Source organism: Chlorocebus sabaeus, chromosome 28, assembly GCF_047675955.1.
Source record: "Chlorocebus sabaeus isolate Y175 chromosome 28, mChlSab1.0.hap1, whole genome shotgun sequence".
NCBI lineage: Eukaryota > Metazoa > Chordata > Mammalia > Primates > Cercopithecidae > Chlorocebus > Chlorocebus sabaeus.
In genome coordinates, this window is record NC_132931.1 from 8,487,585 (window position 1) to 8,503,905 (window position 16,321).

At 52.2% G+C, this 16,321-nt stretch overlaps 1 long non-coding RNA gene across 1 annotated transcript; it reads right to left on the bottom strand.

Moving 5' to 3' along the window:
• Window positions 1-9,223: 9,223 nt before the first annotated feature.
• Window positions 9,224-11,455, bottom strand: LOC119621336 (uncharacterized). Its single transcript, XR_005237881.2, has 3 exons — window positions 11,245-11,455; window positions 9,908-10,066; window positions 9,224-9,591 (listed from the first exon to the last, which is right to left on the bottom strand). It is a non-coding gene; the product is annotated as an uncharacterized lncRNA (long non-coding RNA).
• Window positions 11,456-16,321: the final 4,866 nt, after the last annotated feature.

A 16,321-nucleotide genomic window follows, 5' to 3' on the forward strand; every position in this document is an offset into this window, starting at 1 on the left:
CCCAGACTGGAGTGCAGTGGCGTGATCCTAGCTCACTGCAGCCTCCAACTCCTGGGCTCAAGTGATCCTCCTGCCTCAGCCCCCTGAGTAGCTGGGGCCACAGGTGTATGCCACTATGACTGGCTAATTTTTTTTTTTTTTTTTTTTTTTTTACTTTTTGTAGGGATGGGGGATCTTGCTGTGTTGCCCAGGCTGGTCTTGAACTCCTGGGGTCAAGCAATCCTTCTGCCTTCGCCTCCCAAAATGCTTGAATGACAGGCATGAGCCACCACGTCCAGCCCAGCTTGATGTATAGAAATGCAAATCTTTGCTGGGAGCAGTGGCTCATGTCTGTAATCCCGACAGTTTGGGAGGCTGAGGCAGGAGGATTGCTTGAGCCCAGGAGTTCAAACCTGGGCAGGATAGTGAGACCCCATCCCTAAGAAAAGTTAAAAAAAAAAAAATTAGCCAGACGTGGTGATGCACACCTGTAGTCCCAGCTACTTGGGAAGCTGAGGTGGGAGGATCACTTGAGCCTGGGAGGCGGAGGTTGCAGAGCCCAGAAGTTTGAGGCTGCAGTGAGCTGTGATGGCACCACTGCACTCCAGCCTGGGTGACAGAGTGAGACCCTGTCTCAAAAAAAGAAAAAAGGAACCAAATCTTATCATGCCACTTGCCTAAAACCAGTAACTTCCCGCCAGCTGTAGCATAACAGAAAACCCCTTTCGTGCCCCAAGGGCCCTGCGATATCTGGCTCCAGACTACTGCGCCCATCTCACCCCCAACTCTCTTTCTCCAGCTCTGCTCCAGCTATCTTCACCCCTCACCCCTGGCCTGAAGCCACTTTGTTCCCCTCTGAGCCAAGACTTGGCGTCCCTCTCCCTGAAGCCCTCTCTTCCTCATTTCTCTTCTCTTGCGACTGGCTGGCTGATGTCCGCATAGCTACTGTCTTCACTCAGACATCACTCCCACCAGGAAGCCTTCTGTTATCTCCAAGTCTGGCCTGGGCTCTCCCATATCTCATACGTCGTGATTTCCTGGCTCTCTGACTTCTAGTTTGGAAGCCCCCCAGGGGCAGAGGCTGGGTTCATGTGCCCACCGGTGGTTTTCCTGTTCCAGGGATAGGGCGGCCACTCAGGAAACATTTCTGGAATGAATAAAGAACGAGCTTGTCTATGAAAGGTCCTCCAGTGGACCATGAGCTCCAGGTGGCTGGGTCCCCGGCTTATGTTTCTTTGTTTTCCTAAGGACTGGGGAAGCCCAGGTACACAGAAGGACACTGGGGATTGGCTAAACCAATGAATGAATGAAAACAGGGGCTGGGGGGGCGGTGAAGAGGGGAGGAGAGGGGCTGCGGGTGTTCCCCTCTCCTAGAAGTTCTTGGACCATGGAGCTGTGAGCAGGGAGGCATGGGAACCAAGGAGACCCAAGTGTTTCTCCTTTTCTGAGATGGGGGAGTTACTGAGGTCAGGAGTTAGAGACCAGCCTGGCCAACATGACAAAACCCCATCTCTACTAAAAATACAAAAATTAGCCAGGTGTGGTGGTGCACATCTGAAATCCCAGATACTCGGGAGGCTGAGGCAGGAGAATCCCTTGAACCTGGGAGGCGGAGGCTGCAGTGAGCCAAGATCGTGACACTGCACTCCAGCCTGGGCAACAGAGCAAGACTCCATCTCAAAAAAAGAAAAAAGAAAAAAGAAAAAAAGATGGCGAGGATACTGGGTCACTGGTGGGAAAACAGGGCAGACAAACTAGCCTGGGGCTGTCTGGGAAGAGGAAGAGTCGGTTGCGGGTGTGGGGATACCCCATGGGTAGGGAAGAGGTTCACAGCAATCATGGCACAGAGAGGTGCCTCTCCTTTGACAAAGAGAATCTGAGGCCCAGAAAGGGTTGGCAGTTTGCCCAGACACACACAGTGGCCGGGGTTAGAGCTGGGCACTGGAACCAGGATCCCGACTTTGAGACATGGGCTCAGCATACCCAGGAGACTGTACCACTCTTGGCTTTAACCTTCATTTCCTGTGCCCACATTGTCATACCTGGTGAGACCACCTGGCTATCTACACCTCCTGACTTTTTCAGAGCCTCTTTTCTCCTCCGCAACCTGCTTATAATACCCGCCCATCAGCCCTCCTGAGCCAGCTTAGTCATGGGCCTCAAATTCCCTGGAACCCACTGACTTCTCCCCGCTCACCTCAACCAGGCCCTGCCACTCTCATTATGCACTTGGCCCTTGACCCCTCTGTAGTGCAAGCTTTGTACTAAAGTGCAAGCTTCCCTTTCTCTGAGTTTTGCAGGCTATCCTTCTAGTTCCTCCTGTTTGGGATTCATTCCCACCCTATCCGCCAAAATAATTTACACGCTGATGCAGGGTGGGGAGTAGGGGGCAGCCAAGGGTTGGAGGAAAGTTGAGACAGGGTCTCACTCTGTTGCCCAGGCTGGAGTGCAGTGGGGCGATCATGGCTCACTGCAGCTTCAACTTTCTGGGCTCAAGTGATCCTCCTCCCTCAGCTTCCTGAGTAGCTGGGACTACAGGTGCACGCAACCAAGCCCAGATAATTTTAATTTTTTTTGTAGAGACGGGGTCTTGCTATGTTTCCCAGGCTAATCTTGAACTCCTGGCCTCCAGCCATCCTCCTGCCTCAGCCTCAAAGCCCTGGGATTATAGGCATGAGTCACTGTGCCCAGCTGGAAATATTTTTTCTTAGGACATCACCAAATGATCCTACATTTCATTTAAAAGAAAACACCAATGACAACTGTTTTAGAATTCCAGGACAAGAGGAGAAATGAAATGAAGTAAGACCTTGCAAATATTGATATTAAGAACAGTGTTTATTGTACACCTACAAGTGTGGCAGGCACCAAGCCAAGTGCTTCACAGAGATTATCAACCTGTGCTAACTATAGCCCTAGATGAGGTTGTTGCTGGGGGAGTCTCCACCACTACCTCTACCTCATATGTCAAAGGACTTTTGCTAAAGGAACATTCCTGTCCTTGCTTTCCATCCTTGTTTCTCCTCTCTCAGTATTTTCTGCTGTGCTCCATAGTAATTTTCTGGGCATAGGGTTTATCTGAGAAAGTGTGTGTGTGGTGAAGACCTAGGGGATCTGGTACTACCTATGACTAGGGTGTTTGAGTCTATCTAAAGCAGGGGTGAATGTCAGAATGCCCACTGAGGCTTTGTCTTTTATCTTGTTTTTTCCATCGTTATCCCTTTCATTTCCTTTTCCTGTCTTATTGCATTGGCTAGGAACTCTAGTGCAATGCTAAATACAAGTTGTGACAGTGGATAGCAATCACCTCTACTCAATAATAAGGCTGATGTTTTATCAGCCATCTGATGTCTATATCTAATTCTCAGTTTGCTCTGAATGTGTGAGGGAGATAATACAGGCCTGTGTATTAGTTTGTTCTTGCACTGCTATAAAGAAATGCCTGAAACTGGGTGATTATAAAGAAAAGAAGTTTAACTGGCTCACGGTTCCACAGGCTGTACAGGAAGCATGGCTGGGGAGGTCTCAGGAAACTTACAATCATGGCAGAAGGGTGAAGGGAAAGCAGGCACGTCTTCACATGGCTATAGCAAGGGGAAGAGAGAGAGAGGGAGGTGCTACACATTTTAAACCACCAGACATCACAATAACTCACTATCACGAGAACAGCACCAAAGGGGAAATTCCCCCATAATGATCCAATCACCTCCCACCTGGCCTCACCTCCAACTTTAGGGATTATAATTTGACATGAGATTTGGGTGGGGGCAGAGAACTAAACCATTTCAATCTCCCAGAAGTCCATTTTACAGATAAGGAACTGTGAGGTAACTCGCCCAAGGTCACATATTTATTAAGCAGCAAAGCTCTTATGTGGATCTCTGCCAGTTTGACTTCAAAGCCCATAATCTTAACTACTGTGCTATAAAGTCTTCCATAAAACGTAGTCTAAGGGAACAATCATTTAATAGCATGATGCTGGAGTAAGATCAGGGATACGCACCGTTCGAATAGGTTACAAAGCAGCAATTATGTGTAAGAACCAATGCTACATAAAAATGCAATCCATGATAACACAAGCATTACACAATGGTGGGAAACGGAGCAGGCATTTGAGGTGGGAGCAAATAAGCTAACACTTTATATCTCACACTAAAACGACCTCCAGACAGATTATAAAGTTAAAACTTATATAAATAAGTAATAAAATTCTAGACTAGCTAGTAGGAAATAAATCGAATTCTTTTTTAGCCTCTGGAAAAGCGTTCATAACTTTTCCTTAACTTCCTTAACGTTCCTTAAATTTTCTAAGGAGTTTTATAAATGTTCTAGCAAAAGAAGAAATCATATGGAAAAAGATGAACCTGTTTGGCCATGTGTTGAGTGGTGTTGTGGGATGGCGAGGGGGTCCCCAGGAGTGCCCCTACTGAGGACGTGGCAGGAGTGACCGACCGCGTCGGAGGAAGCCACGGCAACCAGCAGCGTCCATCATTTTTGAAGGCCGAGAAATGACACCAACATACTTTCGTGATTGCCACGTTGCACTCTCTGGAATTCCCCCACCCCAGCAGCCTTTGGATGCTCACACAAGTCACACCCTTAGGAACACTTACACCCTTGATCATGCACAAGACCATACACCCTTGGAGTTCCACAAATGCACTTTCCCTCGGCTTCATGCACCCATCGGTCTCCCACAGAAGTGCTCCTTTGGGGCCAAGCACGGTGACTCACGCCTGTAATCCCAGCACTTTGGGAGGCCAAGGTGGGCAAATCACTTGAGGTCAGAAGTTCGAGACCAGCCTGGCCAACATAGCGAAACCCCATTTTTACTAAAAAATATACAAAAATTATCTGGGCATGGTGGCTCACGCCTGTAATCTCAGCACTTTGGGAGGCCGAGGTGGGCAGATCATTTGAGGTCAGGCGTTCAAGACCAGCCTGGCCAACATGGTGAAACCCCGTCTCTACTAAAAGATACAAAAATCAGCCAGGCATAGTGCCTGTAATCCCAGCTACTCAGGAGACAGAGGCAGGAGAATAGCTTGAACCCAAGAGGCGGAGGTTGCAGTGAGCTGGGATCGTGTCACTGCACTCCAGTCTGGGCAACAGAGCAAGACTCCATCTCAAAAAAAAAAAAAAAAAAAAAAAAAGTCATCGATTATAAGGTGCATCAGTTGTAAGGTTTCCTATTCCCTCTGCAGAGGTGGTACCACTCCCGCAGGGGTGAGTGCACCCACACTGCAGCCACGCCAAGTGCCTGCCCTTCTCCTTCGGCCCTCGCTTCTCTCTGCCTGTCCGGTAACCTACACACGACACCCTGTCCAGCTGCACACCCACAACAGGGCAGAGACCTCTGAAGGGCGGCCAGTGTTGGGAGATGATTCTACCCGCCGCTGTGCCCCTGATACCCGGCTGGGCTGCGTGTCCCCAAACCAGATGACTAGGCTGCTCCCTCACCCAGGGTCCCCTGTGACCAGGGACAAAGCTTCAAGCCAGGTTCAGGCCTTCTCTGGGCTTCAAATGCACCGGCCCTTCCAGGGACTTCCCCTGCAAGACTGTGATCTCATGGGCCCTTTCCCCAGCTGGGACTGGACGAGGAGCCAGCCCTCGGGCACCGGCCTCATTGCCGCCCACCTCGAAGTCTTCGTGGAGGGCAGAACATGTTTTTAAAACGCAAAAAACTCATCCTGTCTGAACTGAACATTTTTCTCTGCTTGTTGAACAACACCATTTACATTCCTGGGCCAGTCGGCGGCCAAGATATTTATAGCCCTGCCCTGGCACTCCATCTTGCCTAATTGGCGTGGCCTGACGGGGGCCCTATCCGTCCTGGTAAGTGGGCCTCTCACCAACCTCCAGCGGGCCCTCTGCCAGCCCGGACGTTCCCAGGCCTGGGTGGAGTAGGTGGCCCTCACCCCGTCTGCTGCCCAGGCCCCTCTCCAGGGGGCTTGGTCATGCCAGGGAAGCCCCCAAGAGCAAACAACTGGCCCAGGCCACCTGGACCGTCCAGCCCAAGGGCGGCTGGGGATCACTGACAGCATCTGCCCAGACATTCCCAGGCATCCCACGCTGCCCTCAGCCTCCCTGTCACCCTCACTCCATCCCCCGAGCTTACAGAGGAAGCCCTGTCACTCCGCTACCTGATGACCTCACGGTCCTCTGTCCCACAGGATGGAGCCTCAGCTCCTTTGTGGGCTCTGGAAGGACCATCACTGTTTGTGCAGTGACAGCCCTGACACTTCTCGCTCTCTGTGCCAGTCATGAGGATGCTTCCTAGCAAGGGAAGCCGGGCTCCAGGCCTTTTTTTTTTTTTTGAGTCTGAGTCTCTCTCTGTGGCCCAGACTGGAGCGCAGTGGTGCGATCTCGACTCACTGCAATCTCTGCCTCCTGGGTTCAAGTGATTCTCCTGTCTTAGTCTCCCAAGTAGCTGGGACTATAGGCGTGCACCACTAATGCCCAGCTAATTTGTGTACTTTTAGTGGAGATGGGGTTTCACCATGTTGGCCATGCTGGTCTTGAACTCCTGACCTCAAGTGATCCCCCCGCCTTAGCCTCCCAAAGTGCTGGGATTACAGGTGTGAGCCACCGTGTCCAGCCAGCCAACCCATCTTCTGAGGCTCAGTTTCCACATCTGAAAAATGGGAAGCTATAATACTCCCTGCCTCATAGGGTGGTTGAGTTAGATCCAGTAGGAGAAGTACTGCATAAGTGCTAGCTGCTTGAAAAAATTTTTTCATTTAGAGACAGGGTTTATTGCTGTTATTATTATATTACGTCATTACGCTCTCACGCTGTCATATCAGTTGCAAATTCATTCAACAGATATGAGTGCCTCTCGGGGCACAGCAGTGAGTGAGACTCATAAGGCTCCTGCCCTCATGGGTCTTACAGTTTGGTGGCAGAGACAAAAGGTGAACATGCCGTTATAAATTAAGGTAAGTTCCCATGAAGGAGACACACAAGGGGCTCTGAGGGAAAAGACTTGGGGAAACCTAGTTTGAGTTACAGAAGAAAGTAAGCTCTGGCCAGGTGTGGTGGCTCACATCTGTAATCCCAGCACTTTGGGAGGCCAAGGCGAGTGGACCACTTGAGCTCAGGAATTCGAGGCCAGCCTGGCCAACATGATGAAACCCTGCCTCTACTAAAAATACAAAAATTAGCTGGGTGTGGTGGCGGGCGCCTGTAATCCCAGCTACTCGGGAGGCTGAGGCAGGAGAATCGCTGGAACCCAGGAGGCAGAGGTTGCGGTGAGCCAAGGTCGTGCCACTGCACTCTATCTAGCCTGGGCGACAGAGTGAGACTCTGTCTCAAAAAAAAAAAAAGAAAAAAGAAAGTAAGTAAGCTCCAAGCTGAGACCTAAAGTATGAGAAGGGACCAGTGGGGAAAGAATCACAGAGAAGAGCATCCAGGCAGAGGGAACAGCGTATGCAAACACACAGATTCCAGGGGAAAAGAATTGGGGGAGAGTAAAATTGGGGGAGGTGAGGCAACACCAGGTCATGGTGAACCTCGAGCCATTGGGATGTTGTTGATTTTGGTGCAAATGCTATAGGAAGCCCTTGGGGAAAGGGGTGGTTTAAGCAAGAGAATGTTGATGGGGCCTGATTTACATTGTCCGCAGCTTATTCTGGCTGGAGAGGGTGGAGAGGAGGCAGGGAGGCGGGGAGGAGGCTGTGCTGGCCTCCAGGGCGGAGTTCGTGGTGGCTTGACACAGGGGTGTCAGCGAGAACAGAGGGAGGTGGATTTGGGATTTATTTTGGAGGTAGAATTGACGAGTCTTGGCGGTGGCCGGGGTGTGGGTGGTGAGGGCGGGACCATCCAAAGATGCCTCCCAGTTTTCTGGCTCGAGCCATCAGGCAGACGATGGTACCATTTCCTGAGATGGGGAAGTCACAGGGAGGGGCAGGCTGGGGAAGAAACCAGGAGTTGACTTTTGGACGCATTATGTTTGAGCTGCTATTTGTCCTGCCTGGCTAGCGACTGACAGAGCTCTGTGGGCCTCAGAGTTACAGAAGTCGCCCCTGTTCCCCTGTGGTCCCTGCTCACGTGTGGCCCCATGAGGTGTTTCAAAGCACTGAAATTGTTCAAGCATCCTCTAGCCCCCTTTCTTGGGGCCAGCACCATCTTTCCAGGGGCAGAACTGACTCACTCCAACCACTTCATTCTTTTTTCTTTTTCTTTTTTTTTTTTGTTTTGAGACAGAGTTTGGCTCTTGTTGCCCAGGCTGGAGTGCAGTGGCGCGATCTCGGCTCACCACAACCTCTGCCTCCTGGGTTCAAGTGATTCTCCTGCCTCAGCCTCCCGAGTAGCTGGGATTACAGGCATGCACCACCACCACGCCCGGCTAATTTTGTATTTTTAGTAGAGACGGGGTTTCTCCATGTTGGTCAGGCTGGTCTCGAATGCCCAACCTCAGGTGATCCACCCGCCTCGGCCTCCCAAAGTGCTGGGATTATAGGCGTGAGCCTGGCCCCAACCACTTCATCGTGAAACAATGAAGGACCTCAGCCTTGTTCACAGGCTCAGTGGGAAGGTGTCTCTGTTGGGATCCCCTGACTGCTATGAACTCCAGGCCTTTGGCCTGTCCCCTTTCCTGTCCCCCTACTTCAGCCCCCACCTCCTGGATCTGCTCTGCAGAGCTCTATCAGTTTTTTAGAGACAGGGTCTCTGTTACCTGGGCTGGAGTGCAGTGGTGGGATCACAGCTCCCTGCATCCTTGAACTTCTGGGCTCAAGCCATCCTCCAACCTCAGCCTCCTAAGTAGCTGGGATCACAGGCATATGCCACCACGCCTGGCTTTTAAATTTTTATAGACACGGGGTCTTGCTATGTTGCCCAGGCTAGTCTTGAACTGGCCTCAAGCAATCCTCCCACCTCAGCCTCCCAAAGTGCTGGGATTACAGGCACATGCCATCATGCCCAACTAATTTTTAAATTTTTATAGAGAGGGAGTCTTGCTCTGTTGCCCAGGCTGGTCTCCAACTCCTGGCCTCCAGCAATCCTCCAGCCCCAGCCTCCCAAAGTGCTGGGATTATAGGTGTGAGCCACCACACCTAGCTCTGCAGAACTCTTTAGAACCACATAGACTCCAGTTTGAACCCCGCCTCTGCCATCCATATCTACCAGTTATGTGAGCGTTCTCCGTCAGTGGAATGGGGTAAAGAACAGTGTTCCCTTAGGGGTGTGGTGAGCATTCATTGAGATAATGCTTATAAAGGTTTCATGCCAAAGCTACTGAAAGGCAAGTGTGAAATTTGGTGTTTTTATTATTTAGTGTTGCCTGATCTCCCACCCAAGCCCACCGTAAAGGTGTGATTATGAAATCCACAAGCCAGAGGCCCCCACCACCTTCTTGTCTTTTTCTGCCTCACCCCCACCCATCCCACAGCAACCTTACAAAGCTCTGATGGTGGGATTCCAGGCATCATCAACCAATGGGAAGGGAGGGGGCACTGAGTCACCCCATATTGGCGCGTGGCAGCCTCTGGGGGCTGTGGGCAGGGCTGGCCTCGTCTGGTGACTGGGGAGGGAGCTGGCAGAAGGCCGGGGAAGGGGGACAATGGGCCTTTTGTCTTTGCCGAGGTTTCTCCGTCCAAGATGCTCCAGCCCCTAGACAAACATGACCTCATTCCTCCTCCAGGCTCCAGGACCCAGGGCAGAGACAGGCTTGGAGTTGGACGCACCCACCCCATTTCACAGACTGGAAAACCAAGTCGCACCAGGAAAGAAGACAAGAGGACACTGAGGCTCCAGCCCTAGGACACAGCCAGAAGTCATGCCCTCCTGGGTTGCTGAGCCCAGGGAGGGGACTCACAAGAGGACCTTCTAGGCAGCAAAGGTCTAGCTATCCCGCAAGCTCCTGGGACAGACAGGTTGTGCTTAGATCTGCTACTCACAGCTGTGTGGCTCTAAGCAGCTTACTCACCTTCTCCGGGCCCTGGTTTCTGCATCAGAAAGAGATGCAGGCCTGGCAGTCTCTTTCTTGCAAGGTTATGGTGCCCTTGGAGATCGCTGCTAAGAATTCAGACAGGCCTGCTTCAAGCCATAGCACGTGCGCCCACTGCTCTGCCTTTAACGGGGTGATCTTCTGGGGAAGACCGTGGGGATTAAGGCCCATCCCGCGCAAGCCTCCAGGGTCCACACACATCCCTCTCTTGCCAGGGGCTCTGCAGTGACAAGGCCTGGTAGGAGTCTGGCATATCTTTCTGGTAGCTTCCTAAGTGACATTCTCCCACACTGGCCCTGCTGGGCTTTCACCCCCTGCCCACAGCAGCCCTCACTTCCTATGCCGATACCCCCTCCCCAGAGGGTCTTCTCCAACCTGGTCTCCATCACCCCAACCATCTGGGGACACCCCTGCACCCGAAACCTCAGCAATTCAAGTTGTAAGATGCCAGCGGGAGGGACTCCCAGCCATTCTCTCAGTCTCATCTCTAAGATGCGATAGTAGGGCTGGGCACAGTGACTCACAGCTGTAATCCCAACACTTTGGGAGGCCAAGGCAGAAGGATGGCTGGAGGCCAGGAGTTCGAGATCAGCCTGGGCGATATAGCCAGACCCCATCTCTACAAAAAAGTTAAAAAATTAGCCGGGCATGGCGGCGTATGGTCCCGACTACTTGGTAGGCTGAGGCAGGAGGATTACTTGAGTCCAGGAGTTCAAGGCTGCAGTGAGCTATGTTTGCGCCACTGTACTCTAGCCTGGGTGACAGAGCAAGACCCTGTCTCTAAAAATAAATAGAAAAAATGGGGCCAAGTGCGGTGGCTCAAGCCTGTAATCCCAGCATTTTGGGAGGCCAAGGCGGGTGGATCACCTGAGGTCAGAAGTTCGAGACCAGCCTGCCCAACATGGCAAAACCGCGTCTCTACTAAAAATACAAAAAAATTAGCCAGGTGTGGTGGCGGGCGCCTGTAATCCCAGCTACTCGGGAGGCTGAGGCAGGAGAATCGCTTGAACCCAGGAGGTGGAGGCTGCAGTGAGCCGAGATTGTGCCATTGCACTCCAGCCTGGGCGACAGAGCGAGACTCCATCTCAAAAAATAAATAAATCAACAAATAAATAAATCAACAAATAAATAAATAATAAATAAGTAAAATGGGATAATGGTAATTCTTGGGGACGTGGGAGCATTGGGTGAGAGAGGAGACTCCAGGGACCTGCACAGGACTGGACACAGTAGATGCTTATGAAATGACAGGCGTATTAATACCAACTATTCGTCCTTCTCAAAAGTCATTCAGAACAACCTCCCAAGTCATTTACAGAAAGTAAAACCAGAGGTTAGCTGTCAGCTGTCGTCACACAGCCTGTCAGTGTCAGGGCACGGTGCAGACCCGGCCTCCAGGTGCTACCCTGGGGGTTCTCAGGCCGGGCCCTGGTTCTCAGCTCAGGGACCAGGTGAGGGAGGAGGGCGAGTGAGGCTGGAGACGGACCCAGGCTCTGGCCTTTCCCTTGGCCCCGTCTTCCACCGCGGCTGCATTCCCAGTGAGATAAACAAGGGATCAGTGGGAACAAAATGGATGAAGTAACGGGGAAGATATGAGCGGCCGCGCCCAGCCCCCAGCCCGCCCCACCCGCCTGCCCGCCAACAGGGACGGCTTCAGGAGAGGCATGGCCGGCCCCTGAGTCTCAGCCCGTGCCAGGCACTAAGGGTGCTCAGTGCTGGCCAAGCCCTGCCTGATCCCCAGGCTCAGGTGGCAAACTCCCCGTGGTGCCCTTGGACCCTCCCTGGGCCCTGTCCCTACGCCCCACCCTCCCTAAGCTGGGATTATTTCAAATCCCCTCCACCAGAGCTTTGGAGGAGACAATTGCACGCTCCCAAGTGCAAATTCAGAGCCCCAGGGCTGTCTGGAGCGGACATAGGATTTGCCACCCTGGCTCAGCTGGCCTGGGGTTCAGCCTGACGCAGCCTGTCCGTGTCTCTGGGGCACCCGCAGTGCCTTGCTGCCTGGGGCCAGCTCCCTGCCATGGCGGAGGGGCTGTGTGTGCCCAAGGCCTCCCCAACCCTGGTACCAGCTTCCTGCTCCTGCAAATTTCTACCCACCCTGACCTCTCCAAGGAGCCTGGAACTCAGGGGGGCATCTCCAGGGCCAGATGGGAGGCTGGCACTGCTGCTAAAGCCTGGACACCCATCCAGCCGGACACCGCCCCGGGTACCTTCCCCTGCTGAGACATAGACAAAGAGCGAGTGTGTGGCTGGACAGGGCTCCACCCGCTGGCTGTGAGCAGCCAGGACCTGCAGCCTTGGGCCAGGGACCCCAGAGGCTCAACATCCGCCTCTGCTTGCCTCAGAAGGAGGCAAGAAATGAGTTCTCCGCCTGCCAGTAAACATCACTGGAGTGCCCACCGGTGCCCTGAGCTGGGAGCCTGGCACAGATGGGATGTGCGGTGGGCACCCCAGGGCCTGCCTGGCTCACTCCAGCCTCAGTGGCCCTCAGTAAACAGTCCCCAAACTGCCCCAGGCCCTGACCAGGCTAAGAGGAGGCTGTCTCTCTCCCCTCTCAGGTTTTTTGCAACCAACAGAGCTGGAATGGTGGAGTCCCAGACCCTGGAATCTGCATTCTGGGACTCCTCGGGTGATATGAAGGCAGGTGTTCTCCGAGCACACCGGAGAGAATCCACTCTGGACGCTTCCCCATTTCCCCGCCCCCTCCCCGGCTTCAGAGGGCCCTGTCCCTACCTGCAGAGGGAGGCTCCTTCATCCCAGCTTCCCCGGTACTCAGGTCCCCACTTTGCCGGCTGACTTTCTTCCCCCCACGCCCAAGGCATCCTCTGTTATGACCATGGAGACCCACGTTTGTTTCCCCAGCACACAACCACCTTCCCTCTTCACGAGCTGGTTCCTCTGTCGGAAACGCTTGTTTAGTGGTTTCCTTTCTACCCAAAATATTCCCACTCAGCCTCGCAGGCCACCTCCTATGTCGCCTCCAAGAAGCCTTCCTTGATCTCCGCCCAGTCCGTGCGGTCCCTCTGTCTTAACATATCTTCTACTAGCGCTCATCACACCGGAATAAAATCGCCTCTCTGGCTAGGAGCTTGTCAAGAACTGAGGCTGTGTGTGAACCTCCCACACCGAGCCAGCCAAGGGCTGCTGGCTGAGCAGGACAGGCCACGGGACCAGGCCACCCCCCAAGCTACGACAACACACTTGCCCAGACTCAGACGTCTCAGGGGACATCACGTGTGGAGTGTGGGGGAAAGGGACTGACATTTGCCGAAGTCCTATGATGTCCTATGTTCTCTTGTCCCCTTTCTTCAAAGGAGAAGACTGAGTCCCAGGGAAAGGAACTGACGTGCCCAGGGTCACTCAGCTCAGAGGTGGTGAGGTTGGCCTGGGAACCCCTGTGATCATTCTTCAAACCTCGTTGCTCCCATGCGACCACAGTCTCCAGCTCACCCCGTCCCCTACCCAGCAGGACACACACTGCATGAAATTAAGAAGAATTCTAGGCCGGGTGCGGTAGTTCATGCCTGTAATCCTAGCACTTTGGGATGCCAAGGTGGGCGGATCACCTGAGGTCAGGAGTTCGAGACCAGCCTGACCAACATGGAGAAACCTCATCTCTACTAAAAATACAAAATTAGCCAGGCATGGTGCCGCATGCCTGTAATCCCAGCTACTTGGGAGGCTGAGGCAGGAGAATCACTTGAACCCGGGAGGCAGAGGTTGTGGTGAGCCGAGATGGCGCCATTATACTCCAGCCTGGGCAACAAGGGTGAAACTCTGTCTCAAAAAAAAAAAAAAAAAAAAATTCTAGGCCGGGCGTGGTGGCTGACGCCTGTCATCCCAGCACTTTGGGAGGCCAAGGTGAGAGGATTGCTTGAGTCCAGGAGTTTGAGACCAGCTTGGGCAATATAGCGAGACCCCACCTCTACCAAAAAAAAAAAAAAAAATTACAAAAATTAGCCAGGCATGGTGGTGTGCATGTGTAGTCCCAGCTACTACGGAGGCTGAGGTGGGAGGATTGCTTGAGCCCAGGAGGTCGAGACTGCAGTGAGCCGAGATTGCACCACTGCACTCCAGCCTGGGTGACACAGTGAGATTCTAGTTAAAAAAAAAAAAGAAGAAGAAGAATTCTGAGAGCAATGACTTGCCCAGAGCTGAGGTCCAGAGCCAGAGGCCTGACTTTAGAGAGTGAACCGAGAAGCTGAGACATACATGGTCCCTGCGTGTGTGGCGTACAGTGGATGCACGTGGCGAGACTCATCAGCTCATGAGCGCAGGACCCCTCCCCCTCTGGCCTGGGAGCCATCTGCCCCGGGGGCCATGGGCTCCTGAGGCTGCTCCCCCGAGACTCACCAGGCAGGGTCTGGATCGCAGAGCTGACACTAAACACATCCTCCCAGCAAGCGTGGGAGGCACCCCCGAAGAGGCCAGTGCTGTTTTGAACAGAACGAGGATGAGGTGACCCCTGACTCCCTGCCAGAAAGCCACTTAGCGGCAGCCGCTGGCGCACCGGAGACATCCAATCAGTCAGCACAGTCTGCGTGATGGGCCGGTGTCCAGCCATGGCCGCGAGGGGAGCCACCAGCGGGGAGCCAGACGGGCCCAAGGCCCTAGCTCAGGGGGAGGCGGGGGCTGCGGTGGCCATCTGTAGGGAGCCACTCTCTCTCTCTTTTTTTAAATTTAAATTTAAGGGACAGGGTCTCACTCTGTCATCCAGGCTGGAGTGCAGTGGCGCAATCACGACTCACTGCAGCCCCAACCTCCTGGGCTCAAGGAGTTTGAGGCTAATCCTCCCACCTCAGCCTACTGAGTAGCTGGGACTACAGGTGCACTCCACCACACCTGACTAATTGGGAAAAAAAAAAAAAAACTTTTGTAGAAATGGGGTCTTGCTTATCGCCCAGGCTGGTCTTGAACTCCTGATCTCAAGTAATCTCCCGGCCTTGACCTCCCAAAGTGCTGGGATTACAGGTGTGAGCCACCATGCCCTGTCCAAAGTAAAGTTATTTTAAGAATTGTCTGTGTTCACTGTTTACACTTTTCACTTACTACTTTCCTCCTTCATCCCCTCCAACCTGGCTTCTATCACCCCCATTCTACCGAAACTCTTCAGCTCAAGTTCACCAATGACCTTTCTGTGGATCAATCTTGTGAACGCTTTTCACTCCTTATTTTACTCAAAATTGCTCAGCATTTCATGTTAGCTTTTTTTTTTTCTTTTTGAGATGAAGTCTCACTCTGTCACCCAGGCTGGAGTGCAGTAGCACAATCTCGGCTCACTGCAACCTCCACCTCCCGTGTTCAATCAATTCTCCCATCTCATCCTCCCGAGTAGCTGGGACTACAGGCGCTGCCACTACACTCGGCTAATTTTTTTGTATTTTTAGTAGAGATGGGGTTTCACTGTGTTAGCCAGGATGGTCTCATTCTCCTGACCTTGTGATCCACCCGCCTCGGCCTCCCAAAGTGCTGGGATTACAGGCGTGAGCCACCACGCCCGGCCGGCATTATTATTTTTAAAACCTTTCCAGCTCTCATTTTAATCTGCAGTCAAATTTGAGAACCACGAAAAGAGATGCTGCTAACTCCCAAATCCTTCATACCTATCCCCAAAGGACCCCTGATGAGCTTTGCTGGCACTATAGATTAGCTTGCAATTTCCAGAATCTTACATATGTTTTTATTGCCTGGCTTTTTTCATTCATGATGAGGATTTTGAGACGCATCCATGTTGCAGCACGCATCAATGGTTTCATTCTTTTTTTTTTTTTTAATTGCTGTTGCGTTTCATTACATGGTTATAGCTGGATTTGTTTATCCTTTTACCCATTGATGGATATTTGGTTTGTTTTTAGTTTTTGGCTTTTGCAAATAACACTGCTATGACTATTCATGTATAATGTGTGCATAGATGTCTTCATGTTGCTTGGGAAACACCTACGGGTGGAGTGGCTGGGTCTTTTGGTAGGTGTATGATTAGCATTTTAAGAAACTGCCAAAAGGTTTTCAAAAGTGGCTGTGTTTTCTTCCACACCCCCTGGTCATGAAGGAGAGTTCCAGGTTTTGCCCATTTTAAAATTGGGTTGTTTGTCTTCCTAGCATTGAGTTGTCTAAATACAACTGAAAAAAATATTTCAGTCTGTGGTGCATATCTTTATCATTTTTTCCTTCCTTCCTTTGTTTCTTCCTTCCTTCCTCCCTCCCTCCCTCCCTTCCTTCCTTCCTCCCTTCTTTCCTTCCTTTCTCCCTTCTTTCCTTCCTTTCTCCCTCCCTCCTTTGTTCCTTCCTTTCTTCCTTCCTCCCTTCTTTTCTTCCTTCCTTCCTCCCTTCTTTTCTTCCTTCCTCCCTTCTTTCCTTCCTTCCTTCCTCCCTCCCTCCCTTCCCTCCCTTCGT